This window comes from Triticum dicoccoides, chromosome 2A (genome assembly GCF_002162155.2).
Source record: "Triticum dicoccoides isolate Atlit2015 ecotype Zavitan chromosome 2A, WEW_v2.0, whole genome shotgun sequence".
In the NCBI taxonomy this organism is placed as follows: domain Eukaryota; kingdom Viridiplantae; phylum Streptophyta; class Magnoliopsida; order Poales; family Poaceae; genus Triticum; species Triticum dicoccoides.
Genome location: NC_041382.1, coordinates 105,408,850 through 105,434,827, shown reverse-complemented (window position 1 = coordinate 105,434,827; position 25,978 = coordinate 105,408,850).

Below are 25,978 nucleotides of genomic sequence, written 5' to 3'. Positions count from 1 at the left end.
ATGAGGTCTTGGACCAACAGACGGTGGCCTGCGGGGACCGCGAGGTGGGGTGATGCCTCCTACATCACGCCAACCCATCACGTCTGGCAAAGCAGATCTCACAGGATAGAGATCGCGCATATCCGAATATCCAGCTTGCACCGCCGGTGCAAACCGAGTCAATGTGGCCCAATGGTCAGCACGGGTATTGAAGAGCTCTAACCTCAAGGCCCGATTTTCACGGTCCTTATCCTCGAGCATCTCAGCAGTGGTGCGAGTCCGTGAATCCTACTGAGTGGGGTCAGCATAGATAGCCTGGAGATACCCTTGTGCTCCCGGAAGTGATCCTGGCATATACCGGAAATCAGAGTCCCGAAATAGGCCAGACCTGACTCGCATGATGGTCATCATAGAGTAGGCGGCGTCCTGCACAGCCATCTCAATAGTAACCCCGAGTCCATAGGAGCAGTGAAGGGGCTCGGTGGATCCAGGATAGGATGGAAATATCCTGACAGTGCAGAGATACTGGCTTTGATTAAAGTCTCGAAATTGCTCTTCGACCGTGTACTCGGGATACCAACGGTATCCAGCCTCAGTCATTACCCTGACCAACATGGCGGTATGGCCGGGTACATCTAGGCATCGAGTCAGGCGAACCACTTGATTAAGGTCGCGAGTGGCCATCTGAAAGCACAACCATAATGCAAAGGCATTAGAATTTCTAGCAAAATTTTGGCAGCATAACAGCTGTAAATGCTCAAGAAGGATTTTGAGACAATTGACAAAGGATTTCATACACACTCAACAACATCATATCAAAGTTCTGAGTCCATCCTAACAACATAATGTGACAGTAGAACTGAACTAGGCTTGTATCCATCAAACCTATAAGGTACTACTGATTAGTAACACGTGAACCTGATAGAGAGAAAGATCCTAATTCCTTAACCCCCGGTGGAAGAATAGTCTGACTCAGATCAGAATGTCATAAGATAAAGGAGTAAAAAGAGCCTTACGTTCCAACCCACAAACAATTCCCCTACATATAACTAAAGAATTTCTAGACTCAACATCGACCAGTTTGGCTTGGAGAACCTACAGGCAGTCCGGCTCTGATGCCAACGCTGTCAGGACCCCGACTCGATGACACATCGATCTAGCCTGTAACACCTCATATCACTTTGCGGCCTCACGCACGGTATCCCCACGGGTGTCGCCTTACCTTTGCCCGGGACCGTTTGCGCCTTTTGGCTCACGTATATGATAGTGTCGCTAGCATCCATATGTTAAGGAGCCCAGGCTGACATGACTAGTTGTAAACCCAAAGTGGCACAGACTTACAGGGACATGCATCCATGACCCAGCTTCGAACGTGTCGGTCATCAGCAAGAGGGTCCGGGCTGTAGCACTGGGCTAGCAGGACTCCGGTAAACCGGGCTGTAGCGGGCTAACAGGACTCCGGTACTCAATGCATGACATTTCCCCGAAGGGACAGACACCGGAACGAAGAAGGACACATGCCGGCTAGCCTAAGTGTTCCAGAGCAGTAGCAAGCTACCATGGCTCAGTGGTAACACTAGGAGACATTTCCCGGTAAGAGAGGCTACTAAAGATAAACAACTAGATAGTCAGATCCCACACATACCAAGCATTTCAATAACATACACACAGTATGCTCGATATGTGCAAATACAACATGGCATCACAACATGACTCTACGACACAAGTACTTTATTTAAGGCTCAGGGAGCCATACATAATCATACACACAGGTACGGGTCACACGACCCAGCATTCAAGTCATACAGTCATACAAACCAGCAGCGGAAGTAACTTGTCTGAGTACAGACAACTAGTAAAATAAAAGAGGCTTGGAAAGCCTAGCTATACTATGTGGTCCTTCACAAGCTCAGGATCACCACCTGGGCCTTAGCCTACTCATTGATGTCAACGTCTACGAAGAACCCATCATAAGGGGTTGCAGCGTCTTCTGTAAAATGTAAATTATAGCAACATGAGTACAAAGGTACTCAGCAAGACTTACATCAGATCCTACATACATGCACATTATCAAGAAGGGTTGGTGGAGTTGTTGCAGCAAGCCAGCTTTGACTCTTGGCTAGGCTATCCTACGAGACTCCAACTTGAAATGGTTTTGCGTATACGAGTCCACTACTCACCAATTCAATACACTACCGAGGATCCACCTCCATCTTCCTACGGAAGAGCCATCCTCGGCACTCACACTTATCTTGAGGCTTTTAGTAGTTTCCGTTTACTTGTCTATGAACTGTATAGGCAACCAAGTAGTCCTTTACCGCGGACGCGGCTATTCGAATAGATCATGATAACCCTGCAGGGGTGTACTTCTTCATACATGTTTCCACCACTTAGCGTCTGCACATGACATGTGCTCGGCAGACTTCAAGCGAAAGCCGACGTGGGTGTAGACCACGACCTACCTAAACACCTAAGCCTCTAGTCCAGGTTTATCGCCTATCCAGGTTCCATCCGCAGGGAGTCCGGCCGAGGTTTCCCATACGGCCCCGAACGATGTGAACAGGGTTCCCGAGATACCTAACGGGTATTCGGTACACCCGGCCACGTACCTACCGCATCACAGCCCACCCCTACGGTCAGCGCTGTCCATGGCCTCCAGTAGGCTACAAACACCAAAAACTACTTGCAACTCCTGGACAGAGAGCTAGGGTGAATAAGAAGTCGAGCGGGGTCATATTTCAGGGCCCAATGCATGGTAGTAGCTGTATCTTAAATCACACATATAGATCTCAGTGCTTAAGGTCGGCTTCAATGAAACAACCCACCATGTACTCCTACATGGCCTCTCATCGATACCTTTACCAAATCGTGTTCACCACACCACTCTCGTTACCGACATAATCATTTCACTCTAGCCCATCACCCAGATGAACCAGACCTGACACGACTCTAAGCATAGCAGGCATAGCAAGGTAGGAACAACACATACATATGGCTCACTCAACTCCTACACATGCTAGTGGGTTTCATCTAGTAACTGTGGCAATGACAGGTCATGCAGAGGAAATGGGTTCAACTACCATAGCACACAACAGTTTGAAACGCGTTGTCTTAATGCAGTAAAAGAGAGCAGGAGCGAGAACATGGGATTGTATTGATATGATCAAATGGTTGGTTGCTTGCCTGATGGTTCGATGCACTGATACGGTTCTTCGTTAGGGTAATCACGGTACTCCTCGGAGGCAGAACCTGCCGCAAAGAACACCGATACACAACCATCACCAAACAATGTGCAACAATATGATGCATGCATGAAACATAGCAATATGAGTGTGTTGGGCTAATGCAACTAAGACCAGAAGGGTTTGAACCAATTTGAATCAAAGATTCAAATTTCAAACTCAAACATGGCCCTTTAAAGTGTTTTTCCTTGTTCTGCATTAAACATCAGGTTAACTTGTTTAATCATGCATGAAAATAGTACAGATGGATAGATTGGATTTTTCTGATCATTTTTCATATATAATTTGTCTGATTTGGAGTTACAAAATAAAAGTTATGAATTTTTAAAGTTTAAACTATATTCTGGAATTTCCTATATTAGATTAATTCCAGAAAATCAATTATTACGTCAGCCTGACGTCAGTGTGACGTCAGCAGGTCAACGGGACACGTCCGGGTCAAACCTGACAGTGGGTCCCGCGTGTCAGTGTGATTAGATTAATTAAAGTTTAATTAAAACTAAACCTGTTTAATTAACAGGGCTGGGCCCCACCTGTCATAGACTCAGGGGGAGTCAACCAGGGCCCACCCGTGGTCAAACCCGGGTCGGCTGCACCGGCGTTTAGCCGCCGGCGAGCCCGACGCGGCGGCGGAAGTGGTTTTGGCTGTTTCGGCTACCAAATGGGTCGCGGAGACCACCGGAGTGGAGCTGAGGACGAGCCGCAGCTCTTGGTGGAGTCCGTTGGGGTCGGGGTGGCCGGAGTTGGCGCCGGCGACGACTTTGGCGGCCACCGAGGTTCGGCCGAAGACGAACTTGACGCTAGAGGGGTCGGTGAGGCGCGGGGAGTAGCTAGCTAGGTGCTACGTGACGCGGTGAGCATGATGGACACCGTGGAGTGGTCGGAGGGTGACCGGGAGCACGTCGGCGACGAGCTCCACGGCGGTGGGTGCGGTTGAGCTCCGGGAGGTCGCTATACAGCTCGGGAGCAAGAAAAGGAGGGGGGGAAGATGGCTAAGCTCACAGTGAGTGCGACGAAGCGCTTGCTGCGGCCGGGGATGGACCGGAGCGACGGCGGCGTCGAAGGGGATCTCCGGCGACGGCGGTTCGGGCGAGGTCGTTGCGGTGGACTCGGGCGTTGCGAGCGCTCGGGGCTCGGCTTGCTCGATGAAGTGGACAGTGGCGGAGCTCCTGGACACGATGAGAGGACGCACGGGCGGTGGGGAGCACGGCTACGACGTAGGCACGGCGGTGGTGGCGTCGGTCATGGCGGGGGAGCGCGAGGGGGAGGAGCTGGAGAGGAGAGGGGCTGTCTGGGGGGTTCGGGGGAGAGAGAGAGGCCGATCCACGACGTCACCGGGTGAGGGGAGCGGCGAGGCGGCGAGCAGGTGCGTGGCGCGCGCTGCGGTCGCCGTCGGGCACCTGCCTGCCTGCCTGGCCGGCAAGCAGCTCGCTGGAGCGGCGCTGGGCTGGGCCGGCAGGTGGGCCGGGAGCTGGCGTCAGGTAAGTTTTTCCATTTTTTCTGTTTTCTGTATTTTTTTAATACTTCTGCAACTTTGTTGAATTAAATAAAATACTTAGGCAACTCCTAAAATCACCAAACTACTCCTGGTCCATAGTTGGATTATTTCCAACATGAAACATTTTAGTTTGGAGATATTTGAGCATTTAAATATTTTATATAATTTTAAATGCCCAAATTCAAATATTTATGATTTAATTCAAAAACCCTAAGATGGCCTAGGAAAATGTGCATCACTTTTGGCAGAGGTTCTGAACCAAGACAAAAATGATGGGCATTTTAGAAGGGCATTTCAGGTTCGTTGAAAAAGTTTTTAGTAAACCCTAATTGGTTTCAGAGGGGACTGGGGGTTCTGTCATCCCCATTTCAGGTTTCTGATGAAAGAATAAACATGATGCAACACTCTACTGCATGAACTAGCTAGGGTGTGACAGGCAGGAGCATGCGGCACGACCGGCGCTGCTTTGGGCGGCTGGAGCAAGAAGACCAGAGGTTGAAGAAGCACTACAGCCGTTGGATGCACATCATACGGTCACTGGAGTTACAATCGTTCATATTGACTAAAGTTGACAAAGGCCCCCGTCCCAGTCAACTTAGTAGGCCCACAAGTCAGCCTCCCACCATGGTGGGTCCCAGCTAGCAGGGGAGTATTCATTTTTTGTGCGTAATAAGGAGGCACTTCCGGTGGGTCCGAGCTGACGGCGGGGGGAACGTTTTTTCGTGAAATATGCTGGCCCGTCTAGTGGGTCCGAGCAGTTAGGGGGCCAACGTTTTTTTGCGAAATAAGGTGGCTCGTCCGATGGGTCCCTGCTGTAAGGTGGAGGAATAATTATTTTGCGCGTAATAAGGAGGCACTTCCTTGCGGCTGCCTGGACCCAGCTGTCAGCCTCTCCACATAGAGTACTCTTCCGATGGAAGTCCGTCATTGACCATGTTGACCACACCGCGCCGAGAGCACCAGGGCGGTGGTCTGGACGACGGTGAGGCCTAGGAAGGGTACGACGCGGAGCCGGGGAAGATGCGGCAGTGGAAGCCCGCGCGGAGAGGAGTACGAGGGTTCACTGGTTCGGCTGCGGTGTGAGGCTACCGTCGCCGCAGAATAACAAGGGATGTGGGTGAGTGGAGGGATGGCTTGGCCAGCGGTGGGAGTAGTATGGGGGCGGTGAGGCCTCCGCGGCAGCACAGTCGGCCACGGGAGGCAGGAGCAGGCGGCACGACCGGCGCTGCTTTGGGCGGTTGGACCAAGAAGACCAGAGGTTGAGGAAGCACTACGACCATTGGATGGACATTGTACGGTCACTGAAGCTAGAAACGTTTATTATTGACTAAGTTGACAAAGCCCTTGGTACGCTCCAACTTAGTAGGCCCACAGGCCAGCCTCCGAAACGGTGCACCCCAGATGTCAGGGGGAGGAATCATTTTTGGGCGGCCGAAGCTAAGAATATCCGAAATTGAAGAAGAAGCACGACATCCGTTGTATAGACATCCAACGGCCACTGCTGCTAGAACCGTGTGTTGACTATAATAAGTTGGCAAAGCCTTGCATACACGTCAACTTATTTTTTTAGGGGACGCGTCACTTAGTAGGCCCACAAGTGTGTGGCAGAGAACTTATAGCCCATTTACGTTTTGTAAGAATGTACAACCTATTTTGGGATTCTAATGGAATTTACAACAGCCCATTTACAGTTTGTTAGAAGTACAGCCCATTTTCTAGCTAGGACAATGATTAATAATTTCAACCAACCGTTGAAGACAGAATTCAATAAAATTTCCCACATTTTGATGGGCTCCGAAATATTTTTATCCCAAAATTTCTAGTCAGATTAAATATAAATTTGTATTACGTAAAAATCTAACGAAACATTGCGCGCGCAACAATGAAAATTTAAGATTTTCAAAATCCATAAATAATATTTTATAAACTAATTTCGTGTTTGGTGCATTTTTTTATACTTACTGCCCAGTTTTTATAATTACATCCCATTTATTATTTTTTAAAGCCCATTTTCCTGTTAAGCCTAATGCATCCCTCCTAGGAAAGATTTGCAGCCCAGCGGGTATTCCTGAAAAAGACGTATAGCTGGGCTAGCCATTTTCATCTTGAAAAAATTAGTATCTAGGCTGGATATCTAGCCTGGGCTAGACGGGCCACAGCCCGCCCAGTTTATAGCCTGCTCTCCTCAATACTGCTCGAGCTGCTTGGTCCCAGCTGTCGGCTGCAGCTTGTGCAATTCTCTCGTTTATATTGACTACATAGGTTGACAATGGTGTGGGACCGTGATGTTAGGAAACCAGGAGAAAGCAAAAAATTATAGTTGTACATAATAAGGAGGCACTTGCGTATGTACGGCTATGGCCCTAGTAGGTCCCTAGTGTCATCCAGTCAAAATAAAGTCATCTCCTGAATCCTCATGTTCGTTGACGATGTTAATAATGCTCGGCGCCACGGCAAGCGCAACAACTCGAAGGACAACGGAGAGGACCGCGCGGGCCCTACGGATGGTCTGATACAGCGCCCGCTACTCATTCAGGAAGCCAGGATCATCGGACACCTATGAGCACCTTCGAGAAACTGAGACGGCATGAAACGGTAAGGCCGCGCTTGGGAGCTCTGGTTTATTTCAAACCTGTATTAACATACAAGTGTAATTTACTCGTCATCAAAAACAACGCGTAAAATACAGGCGTAATGAAACCGAGGGCCCGAGGTCTGTAAGTAAAACCGGCGGGTTACGCGTGTAATTTGAGAGACCAGTGTATATTTTATGAGCACTGCTATATGGACGACATTACCAGACGATACATGCACGGTGTGGCGTATCATGCCATCCATGGGCAAGGCTGAAACAGCAGCTAACGGCTGGATTAGCAATCGTCCGAGTGTCGTTCAGCGTTTTTATCGTGTGTCAAGTACTTTCGATATTTTACTAGTCGAAATCGACCAACCAAGCGCCTTCGCCCGAGACCATCTGCTTTAATTTACAAGCGTCGGTTTTACAAGCAGTTTTGGTTGGAAAACGGCGATCCAATCACGGCCTAATATCATGAGTTGGTCGGAAGATCATATGGTTTCATGTCTAACCAACCCGACTTGTCGCATAGGCTATGAATGAAACATCAGACGATGAACTTCTTAAGCACAGAAACAACAGAAGAGGGTGATCTTCTTAACAAGCAAATCACTAGCAATAGATTGACATGCAAATCAATACGAAGCATTATTCTCAGGAGGCACGGTGAACATCTCGTGATGCTGCATGCCACAACATTCCAAGCTCAAATTTGCAATCAAACACAAGGCCTGACATTACATAGACAATATTCAGAACAAACTCTTAACGCAGGAATATCTCAGCAGAGTAACTATCTACTTCTAAACTGAATACAGGAATAGGAAAAAACACTCGACGCTTCTGGCTAACATCAATGAGCAAATTTTGACAAGTTTTTCCAATTCCAATATATTAAACTAACGTCTTCTTGCTAACATCAATGATTAAACTTTGACAAGCTTTTCCCATTCAAAATATGTAATGCCTATGATCGTGGAGTCCTGTCGCTTCTTGCTAACATCAATGATTAAACTTTGACAAGCTTTTCCCATTCAAAATATGTAATGCCTATGATCGTGGAGTCCTGTCGCTTCTTGCTAACATCAATGACTAAACTTTGACAAGCTTTTCCCATTCAAAATATGTAATGCCTATGATCGTGGAGGCACTCCACATGTTGTTAAACTGCCAATGGTCTCTGCAGACTAGTCATGTCACCGTTGTCTAATAATACTCTGTAAAGCTTCTCGGTCATTCCTTCTGTAATGTAGCGCAAACAGTGACTGCTTCTTTCTACAAAGTGGAATGACCAACTGGACCCAGTAATGCAGCAGTTTGCCTTGGACACATTGGCTTCTTTTGTGCAGTTGAACTAAAATCGAAGTCGGAATAAAACCGAGCTTTAATTTTGATATCCCTGTAAGCAACAAAAGGTATAAGGGAAACAATTGCTGAGAAATAACGGTTGATGACTTGTACTCCCAGAAGAAAAACATCTACTGATCTACCTTATCTTAATAGGAAACAAAGCAGGAGAGTAGCAATTCTCAATCAGTGTGATTCATTCGTAGTAACTGAGACATTATCTTAACAATGCCTTGTTTCAAGATGTATAAAGAACGAAAAAGCATAAAAGTATCATTCCTAAAATAATGCGACTGATTCATTTTAATAGAGACATTATCTTAACAATACCTTGGTTAAACATGTAGAAAGAACTACAAAGTAGGATAGTACCATTTGTAAAACACTGTAAGTCTGTAACTGATATATAATAACAGAGACATTATCTGAACAATACATTTCTTAAACATGTACTCCGGCCGATCCCTAACAGAAATGGTACTCCTGCCGATCCCCAACAAGTGTTTGCAGTTTTGAACTAAGATTCAGTAGTTAATTCGGAGGAAGGTCGGTACTGACCATTCAAGACCAAGATTTGAAACAACTCGTTAGGAAGATCTCACAGAGATCTCAAGACATATATGGAAATCCGATCTCATTTTGTGCAGTTCCACCAAAATTAAGCGAAGCAAAATGTCGCAATAGCAACAAGTTGAAAAGATATCCCTGTTTTATCAGAGGCAAAAAAGGAATCAATTACTGGCCAATAAAGGAGGATGAAACATGCGGCCACAAAAATGGTAATCCAGCCAATCCCTAACAAGTGTTGTAGTTTTGAAATAAGATTTAGTAGTTAATTCTGAGAGTGGCATCAATTACTGTCTTATAAAGGGGGTGATGCTGAATTTGTTGTAACAAAGCAACAAGCATCATGTCTGGATTGGTCCCATTTTTGTTCACTACTTAATGGGAAAAGACAGCAATACAAGAGCTTCAATTCAACATTTTATTTAAAATAGTACCAATACAAGTAGCACATCATCTCAAAGCACACTGCACAATCATGTGGATGAAGGCCTGTACTGACCTTTCATGAGACCAGCAACGATAAAATATGAATCTGCCAACACGAATAGGAAATCCAATCTTGTTTTGTGCAGTTGCACTGAAATCAAGCAAAGTGTTTCGCGTAGCGAAGAAAAATGTAGCAATAGCAACAAGTTGAATAGATATCCCTATTTAAACAGAGGCAAAAAAGGAATCAATTACTGGCTAATAAAGGAGGATGAAACATGCGGCCACCAAAATGGTAATCCCGCCAATCCCTAACAAGTGTTGCAGTTTTGAAATAAGATTCAGTAGTTAATTCTGAGAGTGGCATCAATTACTTGCTTATAAAGGGGGTGATGCTGAATTTTTTGTAACAAAGCAACAAGCATCATGTCTGGGTTGGTCCCATTTTTGTTCACTACTTAATGGGAAAAGACAGCAATACAATAGCTTCGATTCATCATTTATTTAAAACAGTACCAATACAAGTAGCACAACATCTCAAAGCACACTGCACAATCATGTGGATGAAGGCCTGTACTGACCTTTCACGAGATGACCAAGATAAAATACGAATCTACCAACACGAGAGGGTGAGAGACTGTGAATATAGCAAACCCTAGCAAATGAATGCTGAGCCTCCAGCGTGTAACATATATGTAGTGCGGCGAGCGTGTGGAGAGTGCAAACCCTAGCGAACAAGCGCTGAGGCTCCCGCTTATATATCTCCATCTCCAATCATATTTGTCCAACTGGCACATTATTTACGTTGTTAATTATATATGCAGCAATATTAACGTACAACATCTCTTGTTTGCGCACGTCCGTACCGCTGCCACGGCTGGTCCTGACCAACCCGAACCCTCTTCATCACCCGCGCGTGCTTCCTGCCCGAAACGGTCAGTACCGCATTCATGCCCGGCCAGAGCGGACGCGACCTCTCACTGGCGCCTGCATTGAAGCGGCGCGCCGGCCGAGAGAGCATCGCCCGTGCCACTTCCGGGTGCACGCGGCTGCTCCGCCTTCAAAGGTCGCAATAGCCGGCTATAACATGCATGTAAAAAGTTCTTGGGAGTCGGTGCTACAGCTAGCTGTCCTCCCCCAACTCGTCAATCTCTTCCATTAGTGCTAGTACTCCATGGCGTGATCCATCGACAAGCAGGCAGGAAAGTTATGGTATACTACTCGGTTGGCGGTGAGTGGCATGCGAGCGACCGTGTGAGACACGAGCACGACAAATGTGATTTAAACGTTGGTTTTGCTCGATGGCGCGATCCAACGAAACGAAACGTTGGTTTCTCTCCGTTTCCATTTTTTCTCCGGAAAAACGGAAACTTTTCCACTCCATTTTCATTCCAATTCCAAGGTTGCCTTGTTACAACATTCCATCAAATACAAAGGAAAACTAACATGCATGCTGATGCATCTCAATGATTCACAGATCATAGCCAATATTTACTTCACAACTAAAGAAAAAAGTTGTGAGAACGTGTACGAAAGAAAAACTACTGATGGGGTCACGACGACTTAAACCCTAAACCCTAAACATGATTTAATTTCCTTGCCAGGTAGAACCTGTCGAAGGAAAGATGGCTGGCACCCTCGGATCATATGATGCTTTTGTGCAGTTCCACTAAAATCGACCTGAGCATCCCTGATGGCAAAGATATTGAAGAAGTGTGATTAGAATAATAGTACTCGCACTAGTTCATGAGACATAAACTCATCACAAGTAGAAGCCGGTAGAAGTAGAGAAAGATCGACATGGAGATGGAGCTACGGCAGTGGAGCAAGCCGGCTCCAAAAGGAAGATGGACTACCTGGGACGTCGGGCTGTAGCTAGAAGGGCGGTTGGACGCGGCATCGGCCCATACCGCGGTGAGCCCCGATTGGGACGCACCGACTGTGGGTTTTCTCCCTCGCCGATGTCGACCGCGTCTACGCAGAACATTGTTCCCTTCCCCCAGCTGCGGGATCAGGCCCGTCGTTCTATGCTTATGAAGAGAGCAACCTAAGCAAGCAGGCTTGTAGCTTAGGCTCCTGCTAGTGTATATATAGTGGTTTTCTTTTTCTCTCCATATCAACCATTTTATATTGCGTACGTGTCATTCAAGAGTGAAATGATGGTTGCTTCTTCCGACTTACTGTGTGATTTGACTGCTCCTTAGTGGCCCCTACACGTACTCCCCCTACGTGTATGCAACAGTCACACGTACACATGGATGCAAGAACGCGGGCGACGCCCTAATGCATGCATGTCCGAGCACACGAGGGAACACACACGGTGACGCTCAAGTGCTCAACCTACACGTGCATGCACACACATACTCAGTCAGGGTGAGCTAGTGACCGTATGAACACCGGAAAATATATATATTGAGCGCAATGAGCGTATTATGAAGTCCACTAACCGTATTTTTACAAATATATAGTGATAGACATTGTATTTATCTCGTTTGAAATTAAGCCATGTTAACCGGAGAGGAGGCAGCATGGACTAGCATTACTTTGTTGTGTCCCGTCAACTTGCCGAACGAGGAGAAGGTTGCAGGACGGGAGAAGCTTGCGCGCGGTGGCTCACAGGACAAGGAGAAACTTTTGACTAATGCAAGCTCTCCCTCGCTCAGGCGGTGGACGTGCAACATTTAATTCGGTGTCAGATTGCCAGAAGCATACTACACTATACTACTAGGAACCGGATGGAGGAGCGTGTGCACTCTTATTATAATTTTAAAATGTGATAAAGCAATCTTCAACAAAATTGGTTCTCTTCGAGGGTTCTCGCATGTGATAATGGAAGTTGATTGCATGGAATACTCGCCACAATTCTCGCTTAATTCTGGCTCATATCCTGTTACAAATAGTAGCGCTCAGTAATATTTCCTCTTTTTTTGTTATTCAGCATGTAAACAGGTCAGCAAACCTTGCGGCACATCTTCGTGCGAACCGTGCTTGCTGCACTTTGAATGTGGCCGAGAGCTGGCTTGATGAAACACCTCGCTTCCTACTTCTTCTTTTGGCTTCCTAGTGACCAGTGTCTTGGCTGATCGTCCTAAGAATGCTTATATATGAATAAAGCTCTCTCATTTACCCACAAAAAAGATTAAGCCATATTAACCGGAAAGGAGGGAGTATGGACTAGCACTACTTTTTGGTGTGTCTCGTCAACTCGCAGAACGAGGAGAAGCTTGCAGGACAAGGTGAAGCTCACTTACGCCTTTTGACTAATGCAACCTACCCTCAGTGGACATGCATCCGTCCATTCGGTGTCAGATTGTCAGAGGCATACACTGTAGTACCCAACATGCGGAGTACCACCATTGTTCGACTTCACGAAGGGGCGAAGAGCCAAGCGCAGTACTAGTACGCGTACTTGGTTTTGCACCTTCATACTACTCCACCCTCCGTCACAGTTTACAGGGCGCGCTTCATTATGATGCATTTCTCTCAATGCATTTCCACCACCAGAGAGACTTTAGAAGCGTTTGGTTTAATGCTCAATTAATTAGGGCATGGTAACCGCAATCAAGTCCACAATTTTCTCTCCATGTACTGTACTACTACGGAGTGCATGCATGTGTGTACCCGGGGTGGAAGCAGTGCATGCATGTGTGTACGCATTATTCCCTCTAGTAATAGACGCCGTGCTATAACTACCAATTCTATTTTTTAGGCCGATCGCTAGTTGCCTTGGTCCCACATATTTTTTTCTTTTTTCTGAAGCGCGCTATATAAATAGTGACAGATGGAGTAGTATGAGCGGATTCAAAGAAGAGCGTATTGATGGTTGCTTCTTCAGAGCAACTTACAGTGGGAAAGGTGGGGCTTATGATTTGACTGCTCATTACTCACTATTAATGCGGCGCAATGACCGGGCTGAGTCTCCCATGCGGTTGTGCACTACCCCCTCGGTTCTTAAATATACTCTGGAGTATTTGTCTTTCTAAAATATGTTGAAATCTCTGTTAAGATGAATAGAATATTTAGGAACGGAGGGAGTACACATACAAAGCAAAATGAGTGAATCTACACTCTAAAATATGCTCGTTTGAAATTTGTAAAAAGATAAATATTTAGGAACGAAGGAGTATAATTTCGTGCATGGCACATGGACCCGGATGATGAAGAGGCTTCTGGCAATGCTATCAAGCTTCCATCATTTGTTTACATAATTGATGTACTATACAAATAATTTTCCAGCGACATGAAATTGTACAATGGTGTGAGCTTTCAGCTTTTGTTTCGCGTGTCTTGCCATCGATGCTCTTTCGGAAACAATAAAAAACTAACTTCCTTGCTAATGCATGTCAATTATTAGCAGATCAGAGCTAATAATTACATCACAAATGAAGATAAAGTTGTGAGAAGGTGTTAAATTAAAATTGATCCATGCTTTCATTGGAAGCAACGTCCCCCCAGCTCTGTCTAAATCAACAAGGCATGTTGGGAAAAAAGTAGCTGTCTGGAGCATGCAACATTCCGATCATTTTGTGCAGTTCCACTAAAATAGAGCTGAGCGTCCTTGTTCCAAAGATATCAAGTGTGATTACGATAATAGAGGGCTGCTGATGAAACAATAAACACACAAATAGAAGCCCGTCATCTTTGCGGTCTCTCTTAAGACTAACTAGTTGGAGAAGATTAGGCTCGGAGTTGGATGAGGAGGATAGAGCAAAACTAATCTTCCTTTGTGCAGTCGCACTGAAATGTAGAGACATTGCCCGTGTGACATTTTAGTACAACTGCACAAAACACTCTTAAGAAAAAAAAAGTGATTTGTGCAGTTCACCAAAAGGTCGCAGTAGCAACGAGGTGAAATGGATAGCCCTGTTTGCAAAAAAGAGGTAGAAAGGAAACAATTACTAGCCAATAACAGTTGATGACACATGCGACGACAAAAAAGAAGCATATTCCTTGTCCTAAGGGAAGATAACAACACAGTTGTGTTTGTCTAAAACAGTGTGAGAACGAGAATGCAATATGGAAAGTACGCCAGACGAGCTACGTTTTGGGCAAAGAACTATGGAAGATCCACATGCAGCGACGTGGGAAAACAGGAAGTGGAGCAAGGCCGGAGGGGATAATTGGAGGTCGTCGGGATGTAACTAGGTGAGCGGCGGTGGGCGGAATCTATGAGCAGGTGGCGTAGGCCCTGCCGCGCCGGAGCTTGGTCAGAGAGAACGACGTGTACCGCAGATCAGGACGTGCTGCCTCAGCAACGTCGAACAGAGAAACGATGCACTTTCTTCCTTTCCCCCGGCGGACGGGATGCGGCCGGATTAGTGACCAACGGTGAGAGAGAGAGAGAGGCCACCGGAGCCTTGTGTGAGATACTCTAAAGAGCAGACTACCTTTTCCTCCATAAAAATCGTTTTACATTCTGTGTACATGCCATTGAGCACTATAACTTCATTTAAAAATAATGCGGCAACACGTCAAGTCGAACTTTGTTTCGTGCATGCGTGGTACACGACCTCCCTAGGTAAACAACCGCTACATGCGTTCAAATTAGCACGTGGGCTGCCATTAAATGAGCTCCACCGTGTACCCGCGCGGGTGTGGCTGGGCACGAAGCGTGAGTACGTGCACGGTGCACCTATTCTATTCTTGTATACGTACACCACCTACGTGGGGTTGTGTGAGAGAGATACAAACCTAGAGAGATATAGTGTGTGGGTTCTTGAGAGTTTTTTTGGGGGGGGGGTTAATAAAAAAATTTAACATATGCAATGTGTGTGAAATAGTGTCCTGGATATAACATATATATAGAGGGGGCGATCCACGAGAAGATACTGGAGGTATCATCGGCTTGAGGTGTCTATAGAATCGAAGAGAGGGATGATGATGATGATGTGTGTGTGTGTGCGTGCGCGTGATCGATAGAGTGCCATCGAATTTGTGTGTGCCCACGTCAAAGATATAGAGTGGCTGGCCTACTGGAATGTGAGATGGGACATGTGCAGTTTGTCTCTATGGCATGGATACCTACCTGCAGTGCTCGACTATCGGTGTGTGGTGGGGGAAGAGGGAGGCCCAATTAACTATAGAGGTACAATGGCTGGTATATGTGTGGAGGAGGAGAGAGGCCTACCTCATGTATTAAGGAGATCGATCTGCCTCATGTATTAAGGGTGATCGATCGGCATCCATGCATATGTGCAGGAGATGAATAAGGTTGGGAGAGAGACAGAGCTAGAGTGTTGGAGGGGGTGGTAGTGGAGTTGCTTCTAACAAATGGTGGGATAGGCTTGCTAGACAAACGGAGGGCATGCCCGCAATATCAATAAGAGAGGAGATGGCTGCTTGTTGTCTGTGCACGTGCGTGTGAGAGACGGGTCAGGAGGCATGCACGAATGATGAGGGGGCGATGTGGCTATGGTAAGCAGACGTAACTACATAGGAAGATCAATCGCCCTTTGTAAGAGAAAGGAGAGACATAACTTGTGAGGTACGTCGATCGATGGGGGGGGGGTAGTTAAAGTCGATCTAGGTATATGTTGGGAGATCGATCGGTATACATGCATGTGTGTGTTAGAAGCAAATGAGGCATGAGGAGAAGGATAGAGAGAGAGGGATGCATGTAGGAGGTGGTACGAGAGGCATACTATATCGAGGGGGAGGAGTGTGCGAGTACGAGAACGATGAAAAGTGTGGTGGGAGTGAGGCATGGGCGGTGACAAGAGAAGAGGGGAAGCTTGTGTTTGTGCTAGGCACACCTGGCTAGAGAGGCATATCGATCGATGTGTGCCGTAAAGAAGGAGCTGGGGGGCCTACACACACCGTGGGTGAACGACCTAAAGTGAAAACACGAATTTGCGCGATGAAGCTAGAGAATGCCGAGGGAGGGTGCATGCAAAAGAGAAAGTTAGCGCTAGCTACAAAGATAAGTGGGTTGTGTGGGTGTAAAAGACGAATAGAGATCATATATACTTCATTATAAAAAGCGAATTCGGATATTTGAAGAATTTATCATAGTGTTTAAAACCGACGGATGTGTGAATATATATAACGGTGATAAACATGGTGTGGTTATGAACATGGTATACTACATTTAATATATTTTATCTCTACTCTTATAAAAAACGGAGTTGTTGATGATGGTGTGCCTGCCATCCTGCATTATAGGCCGTCTGATTTATATCTGGTGGATAGCAAGGAAACTTTGATGGTTGAAGTTGGCAACAATCATGATTGTAGATTCTTATTGAAATAGAGAAACGAATTCAAATTTAGTTCGAATTGCAGCGGTAGTACAGACATTTTGAGTGCACTAAAGTGTTGGTATGAGTAGGTTACATGCATTATACAGCAAGTGAAAAAATTTAATCGGACATAACATGGATTCGTACTCCCTCCTTCCATCTACATAGGGCGTAATGAGATTTTTAAGACCGCCTTTGACTATTGACAAGATTAATAGTACATGACATGCACAATGTGAAAATTATATCATTGAAAGAACCTTTCACAGACGAATTTGACGGCGTGCTTTGTGTAAGTTGCATGTCATATATCATTGCTCTAATATTTGGTCAAAGTTAGCATCGAAAAACGCATTAGGCCCTATATAAATGGAAGGAGGGAGTAGCTTTGAATAGCATTCGTATAGTAAAACGGGGCAAGACTCTCTTTGTGTGGTGTGAATAGTTTTATTTTTTTCGTTTTCTTTTTGGTTGAGGGAAGTGCGAATTGATTTGGTACGTACAAGTACAATATTACGACACGTTAGGCTTGTCCCTGAAATTCAACCCGCGTCTTGTTATATCCCGAAAATTCAGATATCGTGCTCCCAAAACTGGCGCCTTCACAACCCGCGCCTTGCTATCCCGAAATTACAACGCGCACGAAAACTCCCTCCAGTTGCCAAATCCCGACACGCGAAATCCCCCTTCTAACCCTGAGCGGAAAGCACCGCTAGTTCAAATCGGTGGGGGGTACTTTTGTAACACACCCTCCAGCTGCCAAATCCCGACACGTGAAATCCCCCTTCTAACCTGGTCGTTTGTTCTTCCATCCCTCTCGATGTGTTTTGTGTCTCAACTCAAGATGTTTCAACATCTCATTCCGTGAGTTGATCATGATTTGCTTGATCTTCGTGAAGATCAAATCGTGTAGAGCTTCTCTCTCTTTTCCTTGTCATGTTCGATGAAGATCTCGAAAGCAAAGACTTCAAGATATATTGGAGCAATGAATCAACATCTCCGAGAAGGGCAATTGGATCACGAAGATTATGTCGGCTTTGTGTCCCCTCTGTCTTCTTACCTCACGTCTTGAATCTCATGACGAGATTCTCGTTTGGTGGGGGCGAGTGGTCACAACCCTAGAATTGTTTGCAACAGTTGCATAAGAGAGCATCCATGCATCATGTCTAAATTCTGAAAGTTGAATTGAGGTTAGATGAAACCCTCATAAATCACTTCAGAAATAATCAACATTAAAAATCTTTTCAAATGAGTCCAAGGAAATGTTCCTATTATTCTGTAAAAATATTGGCAAGAGGTAAAATTCAAACCAATATTTTTGGAGTCTCAGAAATATTTATTTTGGGCATTTGAAATTAATTCAATAACTATTTGAATTGGATATATATTTATTATATAAGAAGTATATGTTCAATAATTCTGAAAATTGTTTTGTGGCTTTGGATAAGACCACTTAGCTCACACAATTATTTTCATGAAGTTTCAAATTGATTTGGTATTTAGATCAAATCAAAACAAACATTAGAAAATGGAAAACAAAAATAAAAAGAGAGAAAGAGGTTACCTGTGCAACTTACCTGGCAGCCCAGCCAGCCCAACTCCTATGCTGGCCCAGCCCACCAAGCACTCTCCTGTCGCCTTCCTCCTTGCGCCAGTAGGCAAGGGCGCGTGCTCGCCGCGCGCTGGCACACACGCGGCCACCTCCTACTTCTGCCGACGCAGGGGAGGCTCCTGAAGCCGCCACGCAGCACTCTGAACCCCCTCGACCGCTCCCCTCTCTCCCTGCCTCACCTCTCTCGCTCTCTCCCCCGAAGCCGAGCGGAGCCGTCGCCGCCGTTCACTGCCGCCATGGCTACCACACCCCTCGCCCTGCCGCTGATCCCAGAAGCACCGCCGCGTTCCCCTCGTCCACTCCACCGAGCTGTACAACGACGGACGCCCTAGAACATCGCCATCACCGTCATCATCAACCTCTGGCCCGACAATCGCCACCGTCAAATTTGTCATCGACCGGCCGTCCCCGAGCCCGCTAGCCATCCCTGCAGCTCCGCGGTGAGCCGCTGACCCGATTCCCCCTTGCCCCGTCGTCCCTAGCATTCTGTAGCTGCCGTCCCCATGAGCTCCGAAGCTTGCCACCACCGTGCCTTGTCGCCGTCGTGGCTAGAGACATAGTGGCTCGGAGCCAAGCACACCTCTGCGCTCAGCACGGCTCCAGGAGCCCGTAGCGCCCACCAGCTCCTCCTTCCTGGCACCGTAGCGCTGAACCCATCGTTGCCCGAGATCCGGCCGCCGCCACGAGCTCGACTCCGGCGAACTCACTTCACCGGAGCCTCTCTCGCTTGCTCAAATGGATGCGCGAGAGTGCCAGCTCTCTGTAGGTGGTCTCAGCCACTAATTTGGTCGCCACAGGGCAAAATCTGAGCCCCTCCGCCGTCTCGGCCTCGCCGAAGACTCAACGCCGGTAGGATTGACCATGCTAACCAGGGGTTTGACCCCCGCTGACCGAGTTGACCCGGGTGGGCCCAGTTTGACCCGCCTGGTCTATGATAGATGGACCCGCCTGCTAATAAATTAGGATTAGGACTAACTAAAAAACTAGTTAGACTAATGACACTGACACGCGGGACCCACTGGTCAGGTTTGACCTGGACCAGGCCAGTTGACCGCTGATGTCACACTAACGCCAGGCTGACGCAGTAAATCCTTTTCTAGATTTATTCTTATATAGGAAATTCCTGAAATGTTGCAAACTTCTAAAAATCATATTAAATCAATCATAGCTCAGAATGAAATAAATTATATATGAAAAATGATCAGAAAAATCCAATCTATCCATCTGTACCATTTTCATGCATGTTAGAACAACTTTTGGCTACTGTTTAGGACAAATCAAATGAATGGCATTTAAATAACCATATGTGGAGTTTGAATTTGAACCTTGGGTTCAAACCAACTACACTTAATTGTGTTGCTAGTTGCATTAGGCCAAACAACATCACATATACATGCCATGATCATGCATCATATTGTCGCATTTGCATTGATTGTGTTCTTCTCTATTGCCGGTGCTTGTCCCCTCTCGATAGGCGTATCCCGACGATGAGTTCGATGACACCGATGAAGAGCTGTAATATCTTCAGAAGTGCCAGGCAAGCAAAACCCCCTTGTTCATTCTGATACAATCCCACTCTCTCGCTCCTGCTCTCTTTTACTGCATTAGGACAACACCGATTCAACTGTTACATGATGCGGTAGTTGAACCCCTTTTCCTCTGCATGACCTGTCATTGCCACAATAAATAGATGAAACCCACTAGCATGAGTAGGAGTTGTTTGAGCCCTGATGTGCCTACTCACTCATGCTTGTTTGTCATGCCTGCTACTGCTTAGAGTTGAGTCAGGTCCGATTCATCGGGGATGAGTTGGAATGTGGTGAACATGTCCTACTGTTGAGAGCTAAGTATGTGAACGCGATTTGGTAAAGGTAGCGGTGAGAGGCCATGTAGGAGTACATGGTGGGTTGTCTCATTGCAGCCGTCCTCATGAACTGAGTTCTGTGTTTGTGATCCATGAACAGTTACTACCACACATTGAGTTCCGGTAACTCGACCCCTCTCGACTTATTGATCAACTCGATCTCTGTCCAGGAGTTGCAACTAGTTTCTGGTATTTTTAGGTAGTGTTAGTTGTCTACCAAGTGGCACCCGGTACAGGTGGGCTTGGGACAGACTAGGCACAGTGGCATGGTGTACCAAGTGGCACCCGGATGGTGGGCTTGGGAACCCTGCTCACATCATTTGGGGCCGCGAGCGACACCCTGGCCGAATCTCCTTGCGGATGGAACCCGAATAGGTGATAAACTTGGACTAGAGACTTGTGTGGTTAGTCAGGTCGTGGCCGACTCCCTCACCAGGCTTCCGCTTGAAGGTTGCCGAGATACACGACGTGTACATGGTGGTAAGTGGCGAGAGCGTGTGTGAAGAAGTACACCCCTGCAGGGTTATCATTATCTATTCGAATAGCCGGATTCCTCGGATATGGAAACTTGGACCCCTTGCATAGTTCATAGACAAGTGAAAGTGGATACTCTAAAATGCGCAAGATATGCGTGAGTGCTATGGATGGCGTTATCATAGGGAGACAAGAGCGGATCCATAGTGGTGTATTAGTATGGTGAATATGTGGACTCGTGTGCGCCACCTCAAAGTGTTATTTGCAGTAGTAGTTCAGGTTAGCCACTGAGTCAAAGCTGGCTTGCTGCAGTTAAACTCCACCACCTCCTTTGTTGATACCGATGCATATGTAGTTAGTTCTGATGTAAGTCTTGCTGGGTACATTTGTACTCACGTTTGCTTAATTATGTTTTGCAGAGAGACTTCAGTCTCGCTAGTAGTTCCATGTGGACTTCGACGTTTAGCTCATTACTTCAGCTACGATCTTGTACCGTTAGGAGGGTCTTGTAGATAGGCAGGCTTCTCAGCCTTCTTCATTTGTAGTTGTCTATACTCAGACAAGTTAAGCTTCCGCATGTGCTTGTTGGCTTGTATGCTCTGTATGTTGGGTCATGAGACCCATCGCTCCTCGGAGCCTAATGAATAATACTTGAGTCGTAGAGTTATGTTGTGATGCCATGTTGTATTTACACATATCGAGCATATTGTGTGTATGATTGAAATGCTTGGTATGTGTGGGATCCGACAACCTAGTTGTTTATCCTTGGTAGCCTCTCTTATGGGGAAATGTAGTCTTGTGCTTCTATGAGCCATAGTAGTCCGCTACAGCCCGGTTCACCGGAGTCCTGCTAGCCCCGCACTACTGTTCCGGAACACTTGACTGGCCGGCATGTGTTTCACTTTGTTCATGTGTCTGTCCCTTCGGGGAATTGTCACGCGGTGACATCCGGAGTCCTGCCTAGCCTGGTACAGCTGGGTTCCCGGAGTCCTGTTAGCCCAGTGCTACAGCCCGAATTCACACGCTGCTGACCGACATGCTCGATGTTGATTCATGTATGCCTGTCCCCGTAGGTTAGTGCCACTTTGGGTTCATGACTAGTCATGCCGGCCTAGGTTCTCTGTCATATGGATGCTAGCGACACTATCGTATACGTGAGCCAAAAGGCGCAAACGGTCCCGGGCCATGGTAAGGCGACACCCGTGGGGATACCGTGCGTGAGGCCGCAAAGTGATATGAGGTGTTACAGGCTAGATCGGTGTGACTTAGAATCGGTGTCGGGGGTTTGGTGCGACATATGCCAACGGATGGCTTATCATGGTGGGGACGAGTAGAACGTCGCCGGTGCCTGGAAACGGGATGAGGTGAAGACATGCACGCCGGCGGATCTTACCCAGCTTCAGGGCTCTCCGGGGAGATAACACCCCTACTGCTGCTCTGCGGGGTCTCCGCATGATCACTATGGTCAAGTGTTTACAAGGTTGCTCCTTGAGCTGTTTCGGGTGGCAGGAGAGGGCAGGGCTAGCTCTCTCCTTCTATCTGGTGTGTCTAGAACTACTGGGATCCAACCCTTTGCATGGGTGCCCTGGGGGTTTATAAAGGCCTACCCCCCTGGGGTACAATGGTAATGTGACTGGGCGCGGGTCCAGCCGTCAGTGTCTCCGACCTCCGACTTCTCCGCCGACTGCTGGGGCCCGCCGACTGGTGGGCGCCGCCGACTGGTCTGGTACGGTGCCGACAGGCCGCGTCCGCCGTGGGTGGGTCTTGCCGGCTGCTGATTACTGTAGCCGTGCTCCTGATGATGCAAGCTTGGTCATGGGGTCGTGGCAACAGCCCCGTCGCCTGGCGGGCGATCACTGTGGCCACGCCCCATCTCTTCTTGATTAATGGCGCGTGGGCCCCGGAGGAGGGCTCGGCCGACTCCCCCGGGCTGACTCCCAATGGGTCCGACTGGCGGTTCTCCCGCCGCCTTCCGAGGTCTCGCTGATTGGTGGGCCCTGCTGCCTCCAGGCCGTACAGACAAGCCGTTGTGGGTGCAGGACTTGGTATAGTGGTGCTGATGTCAGGGCCGGCCTGGCAACAATGCCACGCCGCAGGGAGATCTCCCCAAGTACGGCGTGCTGTAGCCATGCCTGCCCTTGGTAAGGGGCGGGGAGTGGGCTTCACTGTAGGCATGCCCCTGCCCCGTCCCCTTCGATGAGGTCACGGTTTGTTGGAGTCATCGGCCGACTCCCCAAAGCCGGCTTCTCCGGAAGTCGTCCCTAGGACTCGGCCGTGAGCGGGCAGTCGGCCACCTCGCCGTAGACTTCCCAGGAGGCGGCTCTTCGCCCTGCGGTCTTGAGGGGCACAGCCTGCCCTGATGTCTTGAAAGGTTATGGGGCTCGGGTTGGCCTACCCGTGGCCCATTACTTCGACAGTAGTCCCCGAAGCTGGTGTTGCGCCGCGGACGATCAGCCGAGAAGCCTCAGCAGTTTCCCTCTCCAGAGCTCAACACATGGTCTTGATTGACTTCTGCCGGGCCGACTAGAAGGAGTCAGACTCGCCCAACTCGAACTCCCACTATTCCGACTTGCTCAGTAGTTAGAACATCGCGGCGGGATTTCAAGTGGCGCGCTAGCTAAGCTTCCAGGCCGCCGCCCGTTCCTGGCCTGTCACGCGAGGGCACGTGGCCAGGCCGTCCTGCCAGCCCACGCACGCGACAGGACAGGCCCATAGGCGGGGCCCGCCACTACTGCGCCTCGGCGCCCGAGCGGATCTGCTGCGGCCCCGGCGGGCGGTTGGGATTCCCGTAAAGTTACTGTGCGTAGTAACTTTACATGGATCGTGGGGGTCGTGGGACTGCGGGCGCAGTAAATCCCCATGTCCGCCCCCTCGGCTTCGCAGCCCATAGGGCTATAATTAGGGGGAAGAGGGGGGGCACGCGCGCCCCTCCTTCCCACTACCCCTCGCTTCTTCCTCCTCGCAACTCCTCTCTCCCTTGCTTCCTCCTCTCTTCTTCGCTTCTTCGCTCCGCCGCACGCCCAAGCTCTAGCGGACGCCGCGGCGTTAGCTTCGCGATGAGCTCTTCTTCTGCTGCCGCGCCTCCCCCAGTGCGCTCCGGCACCTGGGACGGCTCCGAGGTCCACGAGGACCACATCGAGTTCCTCCACCGGACCCGTCGGCTTCCCGGCGAGGATCGCGTGCAGGTGCGCCTCGCGCCGGAGGGGGAGATTTCCCCCGCCCCACAGGAGGGTGAGCGGGTCATCTTCCGCTCGCACTGCCTGCGCGGGCTGGGGCTGCCGGCGAGCAGCTTCTTCCGGTCGTTCATGGAGTTCTACGGACTCCAGCCGCACCACCTCACCCCCAACATAGTGGTGCTGCTATCCGCCTTCGTGGCTCTGTGCGAAGGCTTCCTCGGAGTCCTCCCCACCCTCGAGCTCTGGGGGGAGTTCTTCTTCTCCAAGCTCAGCACCCAAGCCGCGGGCGTGCCAGCTCAGTGCGGCGCCTTCATCACCGTGCGGAGGACAGGAGCCGACAACCACTTCCCCTCCATCTCGCTGCTGAAGTCGGTGAAGATGTGGCAGCGGTCCTACTTCTATGTCAGGAACGTCGCCACGAGGGGCGACTGGGTCAATCTGCCGGCCTTCGAAGCTGGCCCGCCGGCTGGCAGACTTCCCAACTGGTCGTACCGGGCCAGGTCGCTGATGCCTGCGGGAGCCGGCGCCATCACGCGACTCCGAGTGCTGACGCAGTCGGAGGGGCTGACTGGTCCAAACCTGCTGGCGGCCTTCGTCTCGCGCCGAGTTCTCCCACTCCAAGGCCGCCCTCACATGATGTGTCAGATGAGCGGGGGCCGCGACCCGAGTCAGATGTGCACCAAGGACATGCCTCACGGAGAGATGGCCCTTATGGTGAACTATCTCTCGGACAGCAGGCTCCCGGAGGACTGGCGATTCGGCAAGGAGCCATACTCCCGCGCCAACCCCCCACCCGTGGTAAGTCGGCTTTCTTTTTGTTGGATTGTCTTCTTCTTGCTGAGTTTCGTTCTGATCAGTCAGTCTTTTGATTAGAATCCCCTTCTTCACCCACCAGCCGGCACCTCGGGGCCGGCCCGTGAGTTCGTCGCCGACCGGGCGGAGAGCGACGTCGACGACCCCGATCTGGGGGCGGCGGCTCTGGAAGACGACGCCGAGGGAGGAGGAGGAACGATAGGCGACTTCAGGCCCTCGGCCACCTTCACCGACTGGCCTAAAGACGACGCCGAGGGAGGAGTCGCCCCTCATCATCGGCCAGGAGCCGGCCAGTCGGGCGCAGGCTCTTCTGCCGCGTCGGGCGCTCCAGGCGGCGGGAAGAAACGCCGGGCTGCGCCGACTTTGTTCGGCAGCCGACCGAAGAAGCCCAAGGGCTCGGCTGCAGTGACCTGGCGGGACGAGGCGGCCGTGAAGGCCATCCGCTTCCGTAAGGAAGTGAAGAAGCCGCCGTTGGTCTCTGCTTAAGTATTCTGTCTTCAAAATTTATTCTTTCTTCTCGTTTTGTCTGAGTCTCTGCTCGCCCTTCTTTCTTCAGGGCTCCCCTCTCTCTTGAGCGGGTTGCCGCTGCCTCCGTCATGGGGTCAGCGGAGACATCCGCCACCACCAGGCGGATAGACCCCGCTGCTGACCTCCGGGAGGCAATGGAGCGGAATGCGCGTGAGGGGCGCAATGAAGAAGAAGCCCTCCATCGGGAGAAGGCGGAGGCCTCTGCTAAGAAGAAATTAGCGGAGGCCGAAGCTGCCGCCGCAGCGAAGCAGCAGACCGAGGAAGCCACACGCCACCAGTCGGCCCTGCTGGTTACCCCACTGAACTCTGCGCCGCTGCCTCCGGAGGTCACGGGGCAGACCGAAGAAGCCGGCGGGGAGAACCTCGTCGAGGAGAGGGAAGGCGGCGACCCCTCTACTCTGGGCACAAATGCTCCGCCGCCGCCTCCGCCGCCGTCTGAAGGCGCGCAAGGCGAGCAACCGGCGGACCCTCCGGTGCTGCCGACCGAAGAGGAGGCCGTGGCGAGGCTGCTCCTCCAGGTCGGCTCGCCAGCGCGTCGTCGCCTTGAGAAGGAGACTTCGGCGCCTCGCCCCCTCGAAGCCTGCACCGCCAGCTCGGCGGCTCCAGACGCCGAAGCAACGAGCGCCGCACCCGTTGGGT